We start from the raw sequence: 13554 nt of genomic DNA on the forward strand, positions 1-13554 counted from the left end.
CAGTGGCTTAAGGTACCCCTTTATGTCCTTAAATATCTCCTCATGGGTGACTGGCATAGAAGCAGCAAATGAGATCGGTGACCTCTGGGGAGCCTTTGATGTTGAGGCCGATGCTGCTGCTTTGGGATGCTGGGTGCGGGTCCTGGCAGAGGGAAGTGGAGGGAAAATCAGTTCTGCCGACATTGCCTCGCACAGCTGCAGGAACATGGTTCTGCAATCTGACCCAACTGGGATAGCCATATCATTATCAAGCAGCACCTTCAGGAGCTTGTTAGTTGGCCAATCCTTGTAGTAAAGGCGGTCTGTTGTCAGCAGGTTGGGCGCCGCTCTCTTCTTATTGCCAGTTTGATGCGCCAGTATCAGGGAAGAAGGGCAGTCTTCCTTGTCGGAAGGGGAGGATCAACCGACTGGTGAATCCATTTCCGAGGCAAACAATACAGAGGGGTAATCCAAGAGAGGAGTTGAAAGTCCGTAAGCAAAGGTAGTAATTCAAGAAGAATAAACAATAAGCAAAACGGTAAAACCAGGTATGAAACAAGAGTAATCACAAGGAATCGGCAGCAAACAAACAAAGCTCAAAAGAGAGAGATTGCTAGAAATGGGAGTGTTTTATAGAGGCAGGATAGATTAGTTAACAAATCAGGTGACAGCGCATCACGAAATTGATTGATGTGCTGTTAGAGATCGAGTTACAGATAGAGAAAAGAAGGAGGAGATAAGTCTCACCTTCTCTCCTTCAAATTCAACCTAAAGGTTAACACTTACAAGCAGATTCTTCGGTGGCACATGTAGTATAGCTCTAGCTATAAATTAGAGAGGTGGAAAATAGTGGGTTGGTAGAAATTGTGTACTCCGTATCCTTTATACACTTATAATAGATCTGAGGATTTTTTTACCAATAATGTCCAGAGCTCTGTTTGAACATTCTTAACCCTTAGCGGTCCATTTATTCAGCGCGTCGCAGGCATGTCAGGTCGTATTTATTTTCACACATGCAGTTTAATTTAGACACGCTGTTTAAAAGTATTTTTTTCACAGTAAAACAGGTTTAAAAGGCACTGCATATCAACAGGACGCTTAGTACTGCATCTCCAGCCCCGCCCCACCCCTCGTTCGCTGTTTTTTTCACATACCTCTTGATAGTAGTGCATACCGATAAATCTAAAAAAAGCTCTGCAAATGTCTGTGATATTCTTTGAGCGCTGGGTGCAGAAGCAGCTATCTTGTTTCTTTATGTCTGTGTTATCTATGTGATGCTGGGGCTATCTGTATTCATGAGATATGCCCCTTTTTTTTAAAAAAAATTTTCGGCTTCTCTCGGCTGCTATCAATCTCACTTGGCCATTGAATGGTTTTCTCTGCTTTTTCCAGAGAAAAAACAACTAGAGACCTGTTTTTTGCGTCTTTTTGATGATGTCGGACAGGGTCCAACATTGGACCGGAAAGGGAAAATTTCAGTGTCGGACCAGGTCTGACATAAGACCGCAAAGGGTTAATGCTTTTTTTGTTAATGCTTTTTTGTTTGTTGTTAATTTGAAAAAAAATACATAAATGTTTATGAAATATAAAACAAAAAGCAGCATCTTGATTTAAAAAAAAAATCATAAGGAGCGCTACTTGTACATAGTTTATGCAATGTTTTATTTGCTGCTAATTTGAATTATAAAGATTTGATTAATAATAATAAAAAAATCCTCATTATATTACAAATGTTACATCTTGAAAAAAATGTAAAGACCTCTGTTTGTCCATAGATACTTTTGCAGGAAAACAAAAGACATAGTTGCTCTTAAGAGATGGATGTGGTTCAAAACCAAGACATGTGAACTGTGTTACTTTTTAGTCTGTTCCTTTTTTTGCTTATTAGCTCCCCAGATTTGGAAAGAATGCATTCACAAGGAACTGATGTTGCTTGTATGCTTAAGTATTTGTGGGCCAACTTAGAAAGATGTGGGTATTTGAGTTAGCATTCCAGATTTGCAGAAGGGTCAAGATAAGTATCACTTATGTACCTCTGCACTTCAGCTGTGGCATCAGAAGTAACGTTTGGACGTTTAAACATCAAATATTTCCCAAAGACTCTGACTGCTTGCTGGGGCTGGCATTGATTTTTGTTGATGCTTCTTGTTTAGCAGTAGCAGGGGAGACACTAATTTGTGAAGCACACTCTGCTGTCAGATGTCTTACAGCTTCTTGTGCATTTGTGGAATTTCCAAATGCAAGGACTTTGAAACATGGATCAAGAAGAGTACAAACAGAAAGCATTCGTATTGTTTCCACATTAGCACACCTCCTCTATATGTTTGCTTGTAGCTCTGCTGTAAAAACTTCTGCTGTAGGATAGGTAAGAAGCACACATTTCTGTGATAACACACATTGGAGCATTCTGGTCAGTAGATGCTGAAACACTTTTTTCTGAAGGCAGCTTGAAGTTGCTGTGTGAAAAGGTTGTAAAACCCAAAGGCACAGATTAATAATGTCACATTCAGCTGAGGTTAGGGGAACAATGTCTGACTTTAAAGTGACAAGAGCTTCAGCAATTCATTATTTTTGATTCACAAGCCTTTGAAACATTTCATAAGTGCTGTTCCATCTAGTATCTACCTCCTGCAATAGCTTTTGCTGTGGTTTGTTAAGTTGCACATGGACTTCTGATAGCTTTGCTTTGGCATTTGTACTTGATCTGAAGAATCCAACAATGTTCCTTGCTTTCACTCAGATTAGCTCCAGGTCTGGTGTATTCTGCAAGGCATTCTTCACAGTCAAGTTTAAAATGTGTGCAAAACAAGGTAAATGGCGGATGTTCATTTGCTGAACTGCTGATACCATGTTTGCTGCATTATCAGTGCTAAAGGCAGTAACCTTTTCACGGATGTTCCAAGTGTCCATTACATTCTGTAGTGACTGTTATGTGGTTGGATGTATGCGTTGTTTTAAAATGGAAGATGCCAAGTAAAAAAGACTGGTGAGTTAGAACTGGTCGGTAATGAGGTGACACGACACTGCAATATATGCTTCAGAGTTGATGGACATCCACATATCCGTCGTCAGACAAACATGGTCTGCTTTCTGCACCTCTGCCATTGTCTTCCTGCTGGAGAGTGTATATTGGGGATCCATGAGTCTTAGAAAGCTTGATTCTCAACAATTGAAAAAGGCTGGCAGTCCCTTGTAATTATATCAACCAGTGCATCATCCAGCTTTCTTTTTCTCATGGTCCTCGATGAATACACAAAATAAAAAACCTTCAATTCAACAGAATTTATTTCTACACTAAGAAAATAATAACCTTAAATTGACAAGGTCAGTGCACCCAACACCATACTTTTATAGTTCTCAAGTAGCTAATTTCATAGTAAACTAACTTTAATACTCCAACCTTTAATACTCCCTCTGTGGTGGAATGACCTGGTCACAGATATCAGAACTGCACAGTCCCTGACCACCTTCAGACGCCTTGTCAAGACTCACCTGTTCCATTAGCACCTGCTCTCAACGCACTGGACTATATTTACCCTTATTTATACTTATATACCCTGTTAATTATAACTGTATGCTACTAATTATATCTTGATTTGATTTATTGTTTTCCTCTGCACTGTAACTTTTGATTATTTAGTCACTTATCTGTATTGTATGACCTGTAAGTCTAGACAATTGGAAGAAATGAAGGTGCAACACCAATAGTTGGTTATTTATCAACATCTCAATTATTATAATACTTGGCAAAACAGGTCTTTTTAGTGTGGTGTGTGATATGACTGACAATGACCTGTTGGTCTCTCTGGATAAGGGAGTCTGCTAAGCAAATAAATAATAATAATAATAATAATAATAATAATAATAATAATAATAATAATAACACTGTGTAACAATTTATTTTTTATTTTTTTGGTTCCTGGGTAGTAAGTGTTATTTCCTAATTGCTTATGCCTCAAAAGTATAGAAAATGTCTATTATTCCCCACAAACTTTGCTTTTGTGACCAGGACAGTGATATTTTGAAATTTACCTATTTTCCAGAACATTTCAGATAGATTCAGTGCTGAGTAAACTTGGAGTAACTTCTAGAACTTTCCAGTAATATAAATAGTAGTATAAATACAGGGGCCTTAAGCCCACCAGTTCAATTTAGTTCCAGCTGCCTAAGTGGATACATATCTGCATTTTTCTGAGATGGCGTCAAGGTCATAGGAGACTTCAAAATGGTGGCATTCCTGATGGGTCTCCAAGGCGGTTTTACCAAGTTTCCCTGCTATCTTTGCCTTTGGGACAGCAGGGACACCAAGGCGCACTGCCACAGGCGGGACTGGCCACAGCGGACAGAGTTCTCTGTGGGGAGGAACAACGTCAAGTGGGAGCCACTGGTGGACCCCCAGAAGGTGCTGATGCCACCACTGCACATCAAATTGGGCCTTATGAAACAATTTGTCAGAGCTCTAGATAAGAAGTCGGCAGCCTTCAAGTACCTTCAAGACTTCTTCCCTAAGCTGTCTGAGGCAAAGGTCAAAGCCGGTGTCTTCGTCGGACCACAGATAAAGAAGATCCTGGAGTGCAATGAATTCCCCAAGAAGCTCACTAGTAAGGAGAAAGCGGCTTGGAACAGCTTTGTCGCAGTGGTTCGGGGCTTCCTGGGCAATCACAAGGCAGAAAACTACGTGGAGCTGGTTGAGACTCTGGTGAAGAACTACGGCACAATGGGCTGTAGGGTGTCCCTCAAAGTCCATATCCTTGATGCTCATCTTGATAAATTCAAGGAGAACATGGGAGCGTACTCGGAGGAGCAAGGCGAGCGCTTCCACCAGGATATACTGGACTTTGAACACCGCTACCAAGGACAGTATAACGAGAACATGAGGGGAGACTACATTTGGGGGCTGATTCGTGAAAGTGATTTACAGTATAATCGTAAATCTCAAAAAACTACTCACTTCTAAATCTTTTGTAGTCATTTTTGTATTACTTTAGTATAAATACATGTTAATTTGGATTCATATGTTGTTTTTTTCTGACTTTATGTGAACGAAAAGACACAAATTCGCCCGTTTTCTCATTGGAAATAGGTAAATTTCAAAATATCACTGTCCTAGTCACAAAAGCAAAGTTTGTGGGGAATAATGTAGATTTATTTTTAAGGTTTTCCATCCGACATCACAGTTAAATGTCGTCTCTCGCAGCAGGTGCTGATACGATCAGCGATAGGTTGAAACCATGAACGCCCGCCCTTGCATAGTATTGCTTAGTGCCAAATGGTTGAAATGCTAAATGCCAGCATTCACATGGCAATTGACTGAAACAGTTGCTTGCTCACTGTCTTGCTATTTCATAAACTAGAATTATCGGGAAACAAACAATCAAAGCTCCAAAATGCCGGTGCAGCTCACCGATGGACAAAAGGTGAATACAAAAACGCACCGATACCGAGAACTCAGTAATCATGGTATAGAAAAATGGTTGCGGTTTCAAAACCGTGGCAGTTTATACCATGGTTTACCGTGAAACCAGTATACAGTGACATCCCTATTGGACACTGGACAGCAAAAGATTAACATGTTTTTAATGTTTTCTTTTGGTCGAAGTGAAGCTGAGTGCCTTCATACCAACAAAGCCATATATTAATGTAACACAACCCACAAGCCCTGGAGTGTTGTATCCCACTTATAAAACTGACACAATAATACATAGAAAAACAAACTTTTTATATATATTTTTTTAAAAAACGAACAATTGTATTGTATATTCTTCCACTTTGGAAGCGCTTGTAGTTTAATAACCATAAATCACAAATTAAAACCCAATATAGCAACAGAAAGGTATTGAGTAGACCTTTCCAATGATAGCATCTGTTTTGTTGTTGGGTGTTTTATAGATTTGGTCTTATAAGCAATACCGGCAAAAAATATTGAAATATGATTAAGATTATTTTAAATAATGATATTTAGAAAATGTGCACATTTTCAGATTTTTCCAAACGTTTTAGGTATATGTATAGGTAAAAAAAAAAAAAAGTATATGGGAGATGTGCAATTTTATGAGGATTTCAAATATTTAATCAAAATTTAAATTGCTTGTACAGTTGCAGAGCTACATAAGGTTTTCTAATGTAAAAAATGTGCATGAAAGAGCAAAAATGGCAGATGTAGAATTGAAAATGAAACTGAAGAAACCTGGAAATATAATATAATCCTGTTTGTGATTAAAGTTAATTATTTATGTGTAGAGGTCTCAATATGTATGCCACACAAGATGTTGAGTATGTTTATTATTATAATTTTTATTTCTTTATTTTTAAAAAAACAAAAAGAAGAAATTTGCGAATACTGCACAGAGTAAAAAAAAAAACCTACCAATAATAAACAGCTAAATAATAATAAAAGTAATGAATACAGTTAAATACTTATTCATCGTTTACACACACAGAAACGAAGTACACTAAAAATAATAATAATAATAATAATAATAATAATAATAATAATAATAATAATAATGATAAAACAACATTGACACAGCAAATATATCGTTAGTTAGAGATCAGACAGATGTCATATTTACTTTCGCCTCTGTCCGGAGAAACATTTTCAAAACAGGACACAAAATAAAATTAAAATGTATGTAATTAAAGATAATAGTAAAACATTAATAAGAGGGATATCTTAGATGTCTTTTCAGTAATTAGTTTCATAGTAATCAGTCAGCATCTGATGTGCCCTGCAGCTGCATGCATACGCACACAGACACAGACACACAGCGGGGTGAAAAACATTACGCAAGTAATTTTTTTTAAAGCATATATTACTATAATTATTATTATTATTATCTATTTCTTAGCAGACGCCCTTATCCAGGGCAACTTACAATCGTAAGCAAATACATTTCAAGTGTAACAGTAGAAGTAATACAATAAGAGCAAGAAAAATACAATGACTTTGGTTCAAGCAAGAACAAGTGTGACAAAATACAATTCAATACTACAGCAGATAACAGTGACAGTGATAGTTACATCAAGATATGATTAACTACAAAATACTACAGATTAAACACTTGGCAGATTACAGTACTCTGAAGTACAGGATTAAATGCAGTAAAATAGGGGGCAGATAAGTGCAAATAAAGCACAATTAAGGAAGGGTGATAGTGTCCCAGGGGAAAAACAGAGGAGTTCTACTGGTGCTGTCTGAAGAGGTGAGTCTTAAGGAGGCGCCGGAATGTGGTCAGGGACTGGGCAGTCCTGACATCTGTAGGTAGGTCATTCCACCACTGCAGAGCGAGGGTGGAGAAGGAGCGGGCTCTGGAGGCAGGGGAACGTAGAGGAGGTAGTGCCAGTCTTCTAGTGCAGGCGGAGCGGAGAGGTCGAGTGGGGGTGTAGGGAGAGATGAGGGTCTGGAGGTAGCTGGGTGCAGTCTGGTCAAGGCATCTGTACGCTAGTACAAGAGTCTTGAACTGGATGCGAGCGGTGATCGGTAGCCAGTGGAGTGAGCGGAGTAGTGGAGTTGCGTGGGAGAAGCAAGGCAGAGAGAACACCAGGCGGGCAGCGGAGTTCTGGATGAGCTGGAGCGGACGGGTGGCGGACGCAGGGAGGCCAGCCAGGAGGGAGTTGCAGTAGTCTAGGCGGGAGAGTACCAAGGTCTAGACCAGGAGCTTGGTGGCGTAGTTGGTGAGGAAGGGTCGGATTCTTTGGATGTTGCTCAGGAAGAATCGGCAAGTACGTGCCAGAGTGGAGATGTGCTGGGAATAAGAGTGGCAGGGGTCCAGGGTGACTCCTAGGTTCTTAGCGGAGGAAGAGGGAGAGAGTGTGGAAGATTCCAGAGGAACAGAGATAGAGAGATCAGAGGAGGGGGAGGAGGAGGGAAAGAAAAGGAGGTCAGATTTAGAGAGGTTGAGTTTGAGGTGATGCGAGTGCATCCAGGAGGAAATAGCAGACAGACAGGTAGAGATATGGGAGGAGATGGTGGAGTCAGAGGTGGGGAAGTAGAGGAAAATCTGAGCATCATCAGCATAGAAATGGTATGAGAAACCATAGGATGCGATGAGGGGGCCTAGGGAGCGGGTGTAGAGAGAGAACAGGAGAGGACACAAGACTGACCCTTGGGGGACTCCTGTTAAGAGAGGGTGAGGTGTGGAGGTTGCTCCACGCCAGGTTACCTGGTAAGTGCGGTTGGAGAGGTAGGAGGAGAACCAGACCAGAGCAGTGCCAGAGATCCCCAGGTCAGCGAGAGATGATAGTAGAATAGAGTGATCAACAGTGTCAAAGGCAGCAGAGAGGTCGAGGAGAATTAGGACAGACTTAAGTGAGTTGGTGATAGACAGGAGGGCAGTTTCAGTGGAGAGAGCAGAGCGGAAGCCAGATTGTAGAGGGTCGAGCAGAGAGTGGTTGGACAGGAAAGCAGAGAGCTGGCGGTGTACAGTCCGCTCGAGGGTTTTGGAGAGGAAGGGTAGGAGGGAGACAGGACGGTAGCTCTGGAGGGAGGTGGGGTCGAGGGTAGGTTTTTTGAGGAGGGGAGTGATAGAGGCTTTTTTGAAGGCAGAGGGAAAGAGACCAGAAAGTAGAGAGGTGTTGAGAAGGGAGGAGATGAAGGGAAGTAGAGCAGGAGCAGCAGCTTGAAAGAGGTGAGTGGGGAGGGGGTCCAGGGCACACGTGGTGGGTTTGTGACCCTGGAGCAGGGAGGAGAGGTCAGAGTCTGAGAGGGGCAAGAAGGTGAAGAAGGAGGGTGAGTTAGTAGGGGGTGCAGTGGGTGTAGGGGTTGGAGCAGGAGGGTGCGCGGGGGAGGGAGAGGTGTTAAAGAGTTTGCGGATATCTGAGATTTTAGAAGAGAAGAAGGAGGCAAAGTCGTCAGGGGAGATAGAGGAGGGAGGAGGAGGGGGGGAGGGTTTAGGAGGGAGGAGAAGGTAGAGAATAGTTTACGTGGGTTGTTAGTGGAGGCTTGGATTACAGATTGGAAATAAGTACATTTAGTAGAGGTGAGAGTAGAGGAGAGTGCGGTAAAGGTCTAGGGCAACAGGGAGTTTGGTCCTCTTCCATTTCTTTTCAACAGATCGCAGTGTGATTCTTGCCGAGCGGAGCGCAGAGGAGAGCCAGGGATGGGGAGGGGAGGGGCGAGCAGGTCGGGAGGTGAGGGGACAGAGGGAGTCGAGGGAGGAGGTGAGGGAGGAGTAGAGGGTGGAGGTAGCAGAGTCTACGGAGAGTTGTGAAAAGGAGTCGATAGGAGGGAGGTGAGAGAGAGCAGTGGAGGCAAGGACAGAGGGGGAGAGAGAGCGGAGGTTACGGCGAGAGGTGACAGTGTGGGTAGGAGGAGCAGGGAGAGGGGGGAGAGACAGAGAAAAAGAGATGAAAAAGTGATCAGAGAGGTCCAGGGGGGTGACAGAGAGGGTGGAGGGGCAGCAGGCCCTGGAGAAGGTGAGGTCCAGTTGACGGCCAGCTTTGTGGGTAGGAGGGGATGGAGAGAGACAGAAGTCGAAGGAGTGAAGGAGAGGGAGGAATCCAGCAGAGTGGCTGGGGTTGGAGAGATGGATGTTGAAGTCACCTAACAGGACAGTTGGGGTAGACAGAGAGGGGAGGGAGGAGAGTAGATAGTCGAGTTCATCCAGAAAGTGAGCGAGAGGCCCAGGGGGGCGGTACAGTACAATGAGCAGGAGCTGACAGGGAGAGGTCAGTTGGACTGCATGAAATTCAAAGGTATTAACAGAGAGTGAGGAGAGATCAGAGGGGACAGAAAAGAGTAAGGAGGGAGAGAGGAGAAGACCAGTCCCACCTCCCTGTCCAGTGAGATGCGGGGTATGGGACAGGACGTAGAGAGAGGACAGGGCAGCAGGAGTTACAGTGTTATCAGGGGACAGCCAGGTTTCAGTGAGAGCAAGGAAATCGAGAGAGAGGTGGGAGGCAAAGGCAGAGATGAAATCAGCTTTGTTAGCAGAAGAGTGACAGTTCCAGAGTGCACCAGAGAGTGTGCGGGAGGGGGGAGAGGCAGAGGGATGAGGTTAGAGGGGTTGGAGGAGCAGCAGCGGAGAGAGGGCAGAGGACGAGGACGAGAGGACAGAACAGGGATGTGAGAGACAGTCATAGCAGGACAGGCAAGACAAAAGGCGCAGTAGGAGCAGTGGTGTGGAGGGTACAGACCTGACTAGTAGATGGCTTCGTCCAGAGTGCTGTTAGGTTCGGATCTATTCCAACAGTGTCTAGGCGCAGGCCTCCCCTTGCTGGACTCCCACAGCTAGACTCCCGGCTCTTTTGTTGAGGTTCTTCTGTTTGTTGGAGCTTTTTGCTGGCGCCGAAATAAGCTGCTTGATTAATGTTACAGCTGCGTGGCAAAAGAACCAACTAAACTGTGTGGGAACCAATCAACTAGCAAATCAAAGTCTAATCAATTTAACCACTCACCTGGTACTAATCACACACTAACTCAGCTAATTCAAACACCACCTTACAATGTTACCAAATGTAGTTAGTTTAAAATTACTTGAAGCAGGAACTTACCTATCTGCCTTGGTCCCTGGTTACCTGTAGACTGTATAAAGTTATTTTTTAATAATAACATGAAAAAATTAAAAAGTGACTAGTTAGTCCCAGTTCTTAGCTTTTGAAACACAAATAAAAAAAACAAACAAGATAGTTGATTGGACGGCTGAGATATATCATGTTTCGTCATCGTAACAAAAGTTACGAAATCAGAGAACGTTGGCAGCAAAGGGTTAAACTGGAGGTTTTCCAATAATAAATACAATAATAGAATACTATTTTAACCAAGCCGGGATCAAAATAATTAATTTTAGCCCTGTCCAGTTACTTACCTCAAATACATGAAGCTAGTTAAAACGAGAGTACACGCAGCCAAGAACGTGCTAGACCCGGGGGAAGGGCGAAATTTAGTTGCAGGCTTTGCAATGCGCTAGGCCGCGATGGGGGATAAAGCCAAAAATGTATAAAATAACATTAAAAGACGGCTAAAAACTTAGCGACTGATATATATATATTGTGAAATTAAGAGTGTCAAAGGGGTTAGAGACACAGAACGACTAGGAACTACAATTCCCAACAACGGGGCAAACATACCGTGCATGACGGGTAACAGCGGTAGCTTTAAAAAGCTGCGGGAATCAGCTAGAGGGGAGAGCGAGAACAGGTGCACACACGAGCCGTGGGACGGGAGAGTACCTAACCCAGACGAAAGTGGGCAGCGGCATTGGGAGCGAAATTGGGAAATTAACCAGTGGTAACTCAGAGGAATACAATTGTAGCACTCGTTTCTAAAACGGTACAGCGTAGTGGGACATTCCATTGAAGCAACCTTGCGGACTACCATTGTCACCAGTCGGAGACAACCATTGTTTCTACAGCGGGACTGTGCACGGTGGTTTTACCTTGGAAACAACACGGCGAACTACAGGCTTCCCTGCATCGGAGCAACTCAGAGAACACTGACCGCTGTAGAGTGAGTACGCTGTGTTGTACTGTTGATATGGAAGTACGGGACTTGTGTGTATGTAAATAGAGTGCTTAAAGACTGTATCAAAAGCCCACGAACTGGGCAAGTGATTAACCCAGGAGAACTGTGTTCGGCTGGAAGAGTTGTGTACAAATTAAGCAGGGACACAGAAAGGGTGATTTAAATGAAAAAAACTTTATTGTATGTCCGGGGAATAGTGGAACCTGCAACAAAAGAGAGGCGAGAGTTAGAGAACGCTCAAGTGCTCACTGTTTTTCACCTGTATTAATTCTATTCTACACAGCAGTGTTATTACTTACCTTTACGAAAGGTTGGCCGGGTGTTGTGGCCGCACTATACCGCAAACAGGCTTCCGGGGCCGTCGGGATTACAAACCTGTGAGTAGGACGGGGACTACCACAACTCCACAGCGCCATCTGGTGGATGTCCGTGACAACCTGGAAAAGAGAAAGAAGCCACAATACCAAGCCACCAACAAAGAAACTTGGATACAGCAAGCCATTTCTTACCTGAGGGTTTCGTTCCACAAAAAGTCCTGGACTGTGTTTATTTGAGTTGTGTTATTATTTGTCTTGATAATTGGAACTTCTGTGTGTTCATTTGTAGAATATAAGAGGAAAAGGAAAATCATTAAAACCGAAATCTCCTTGGACCTGGGTCTCTGTCACGTTCTTCTGCACCAAAACAGGCACTACGTACACATCTCATACTTACGTGGACTTCACCAGTTCACATTTGGTGTCAGAAGAGGGATGTGTTAAGCCTGTAGTATCCATTACAGCACCCACCTGTCTGTTACCTGATTGCAGAAAATGGCTGATTTAGAAGCCCTGGTCCGTGTGATCATGAATGCCACGGCCGCACAACAGAACCTCGCAGCCATCCAACAGGAAACCAACCGGTTGCAGAACAAGCAGATACAGGAAGCAAAGAAGGAAAGGGTAGCCATTTTGCAACGGATGGAAGAACTGGTGAGCACTCCGGTTCCCTCGGCGGCCACCGCTTCTATACGGTCAACGCACGTATTGAATAAAATGACCAACGGCGATGACATTGAAGCATATCTCCTGGCCTTCGAAAGGACGGCAATTAGAGAAGGCTGGCCACGGGTGCAGTGGGCCGGTATATTATCAACCTTTTTAATTGGAGATGCCCAGAAAGCATACTTTGATTTGGCCACCGAGAAGGCCAACAATTACGATGTACTCAAGGCTGAAATCCTGGCCCGGGCCGGGATTACTACTGCTCTCCGAGCACAAAAGTACCACAGCTGGAGTTACAGCGGGTCCTTACCTCCCAGGTCCCAGCTGTTCGATTTGGTCCATCTGGCCAATAGATGGTTAAAACCCGAAGTGAACAACAGTCACACGGTCGTGGAATGGTTGGTAATGGATCGTTATCTCAGAGCACTACCCCCAACGATGAGGAAATGGGTTGGCCAGGGGAACCCTAGCACATTGGACGACTTCATTGCCTTAGTAGAGCGCCAACTAGCGGCTGAAGAGCTAGTGCGCCCTGGGGCCTCGGGTCATAAAGTGACGACCAGACCAGACAGTTGGAGACCACGTGTCCTAGACCCGAGGAGTAAGCCGCAGTCCACAGGAAATGAAGAGCGAGTACCTGTGGTGAAGGGACAGGGGGTCAACAGCAGCCGGGAGGGGATCGATTATTCTTTTTACCGCTGTTATAAGTGTAATCAAGTGGGTCATATAGCCAGGTTTTGCACACAAGGCGAGCCTATGCAGTGTAATATGGGGGATTATTTGTGTGGTAGTATAATAGTTCCAGGGAAAATAGAAAGAGGGGCGCCCTACCTCGCCCCAGTAGAAGTAAATGGACGTGAGGTCATGGCTCTCATTGATACAGGCAGTGCAATTACCTTGGTAGTGTCCAATTTGGTACCTACTTTCCGATTGAATTATGATCTCAGTACAGGGATTATGTGTATACATGGCGATACTAAACCTTACCCCACTGCTCTGGTTGATATAACTTACCAAGACCACGTGTGTAGCATGAGAGTGGGCGTGGTTAAAAGTTTGCCACACTCAGTAATCCTGGGCAGAGATTATCCCAGGTTTAAAACCCTGGTGGACATTAACGGGAAATTGAGT

The sequence above is a fragment of the Acipenser ruthenus genome, chromosome 2 (assembly GCF_902713425.1).
Source record: "Acipenser ruthenus chromosome 2, fAciRut3.2 maternal haplotype, whole genome shotgun sequence".
In the NCBI taxonomy this organism is placed as follows: Eukaryota; Metazoa; Chordata; class Actinopteri; order Acipenseriformes; family Acipenseridae; genus Acipenser; species Acipenser ruthenus.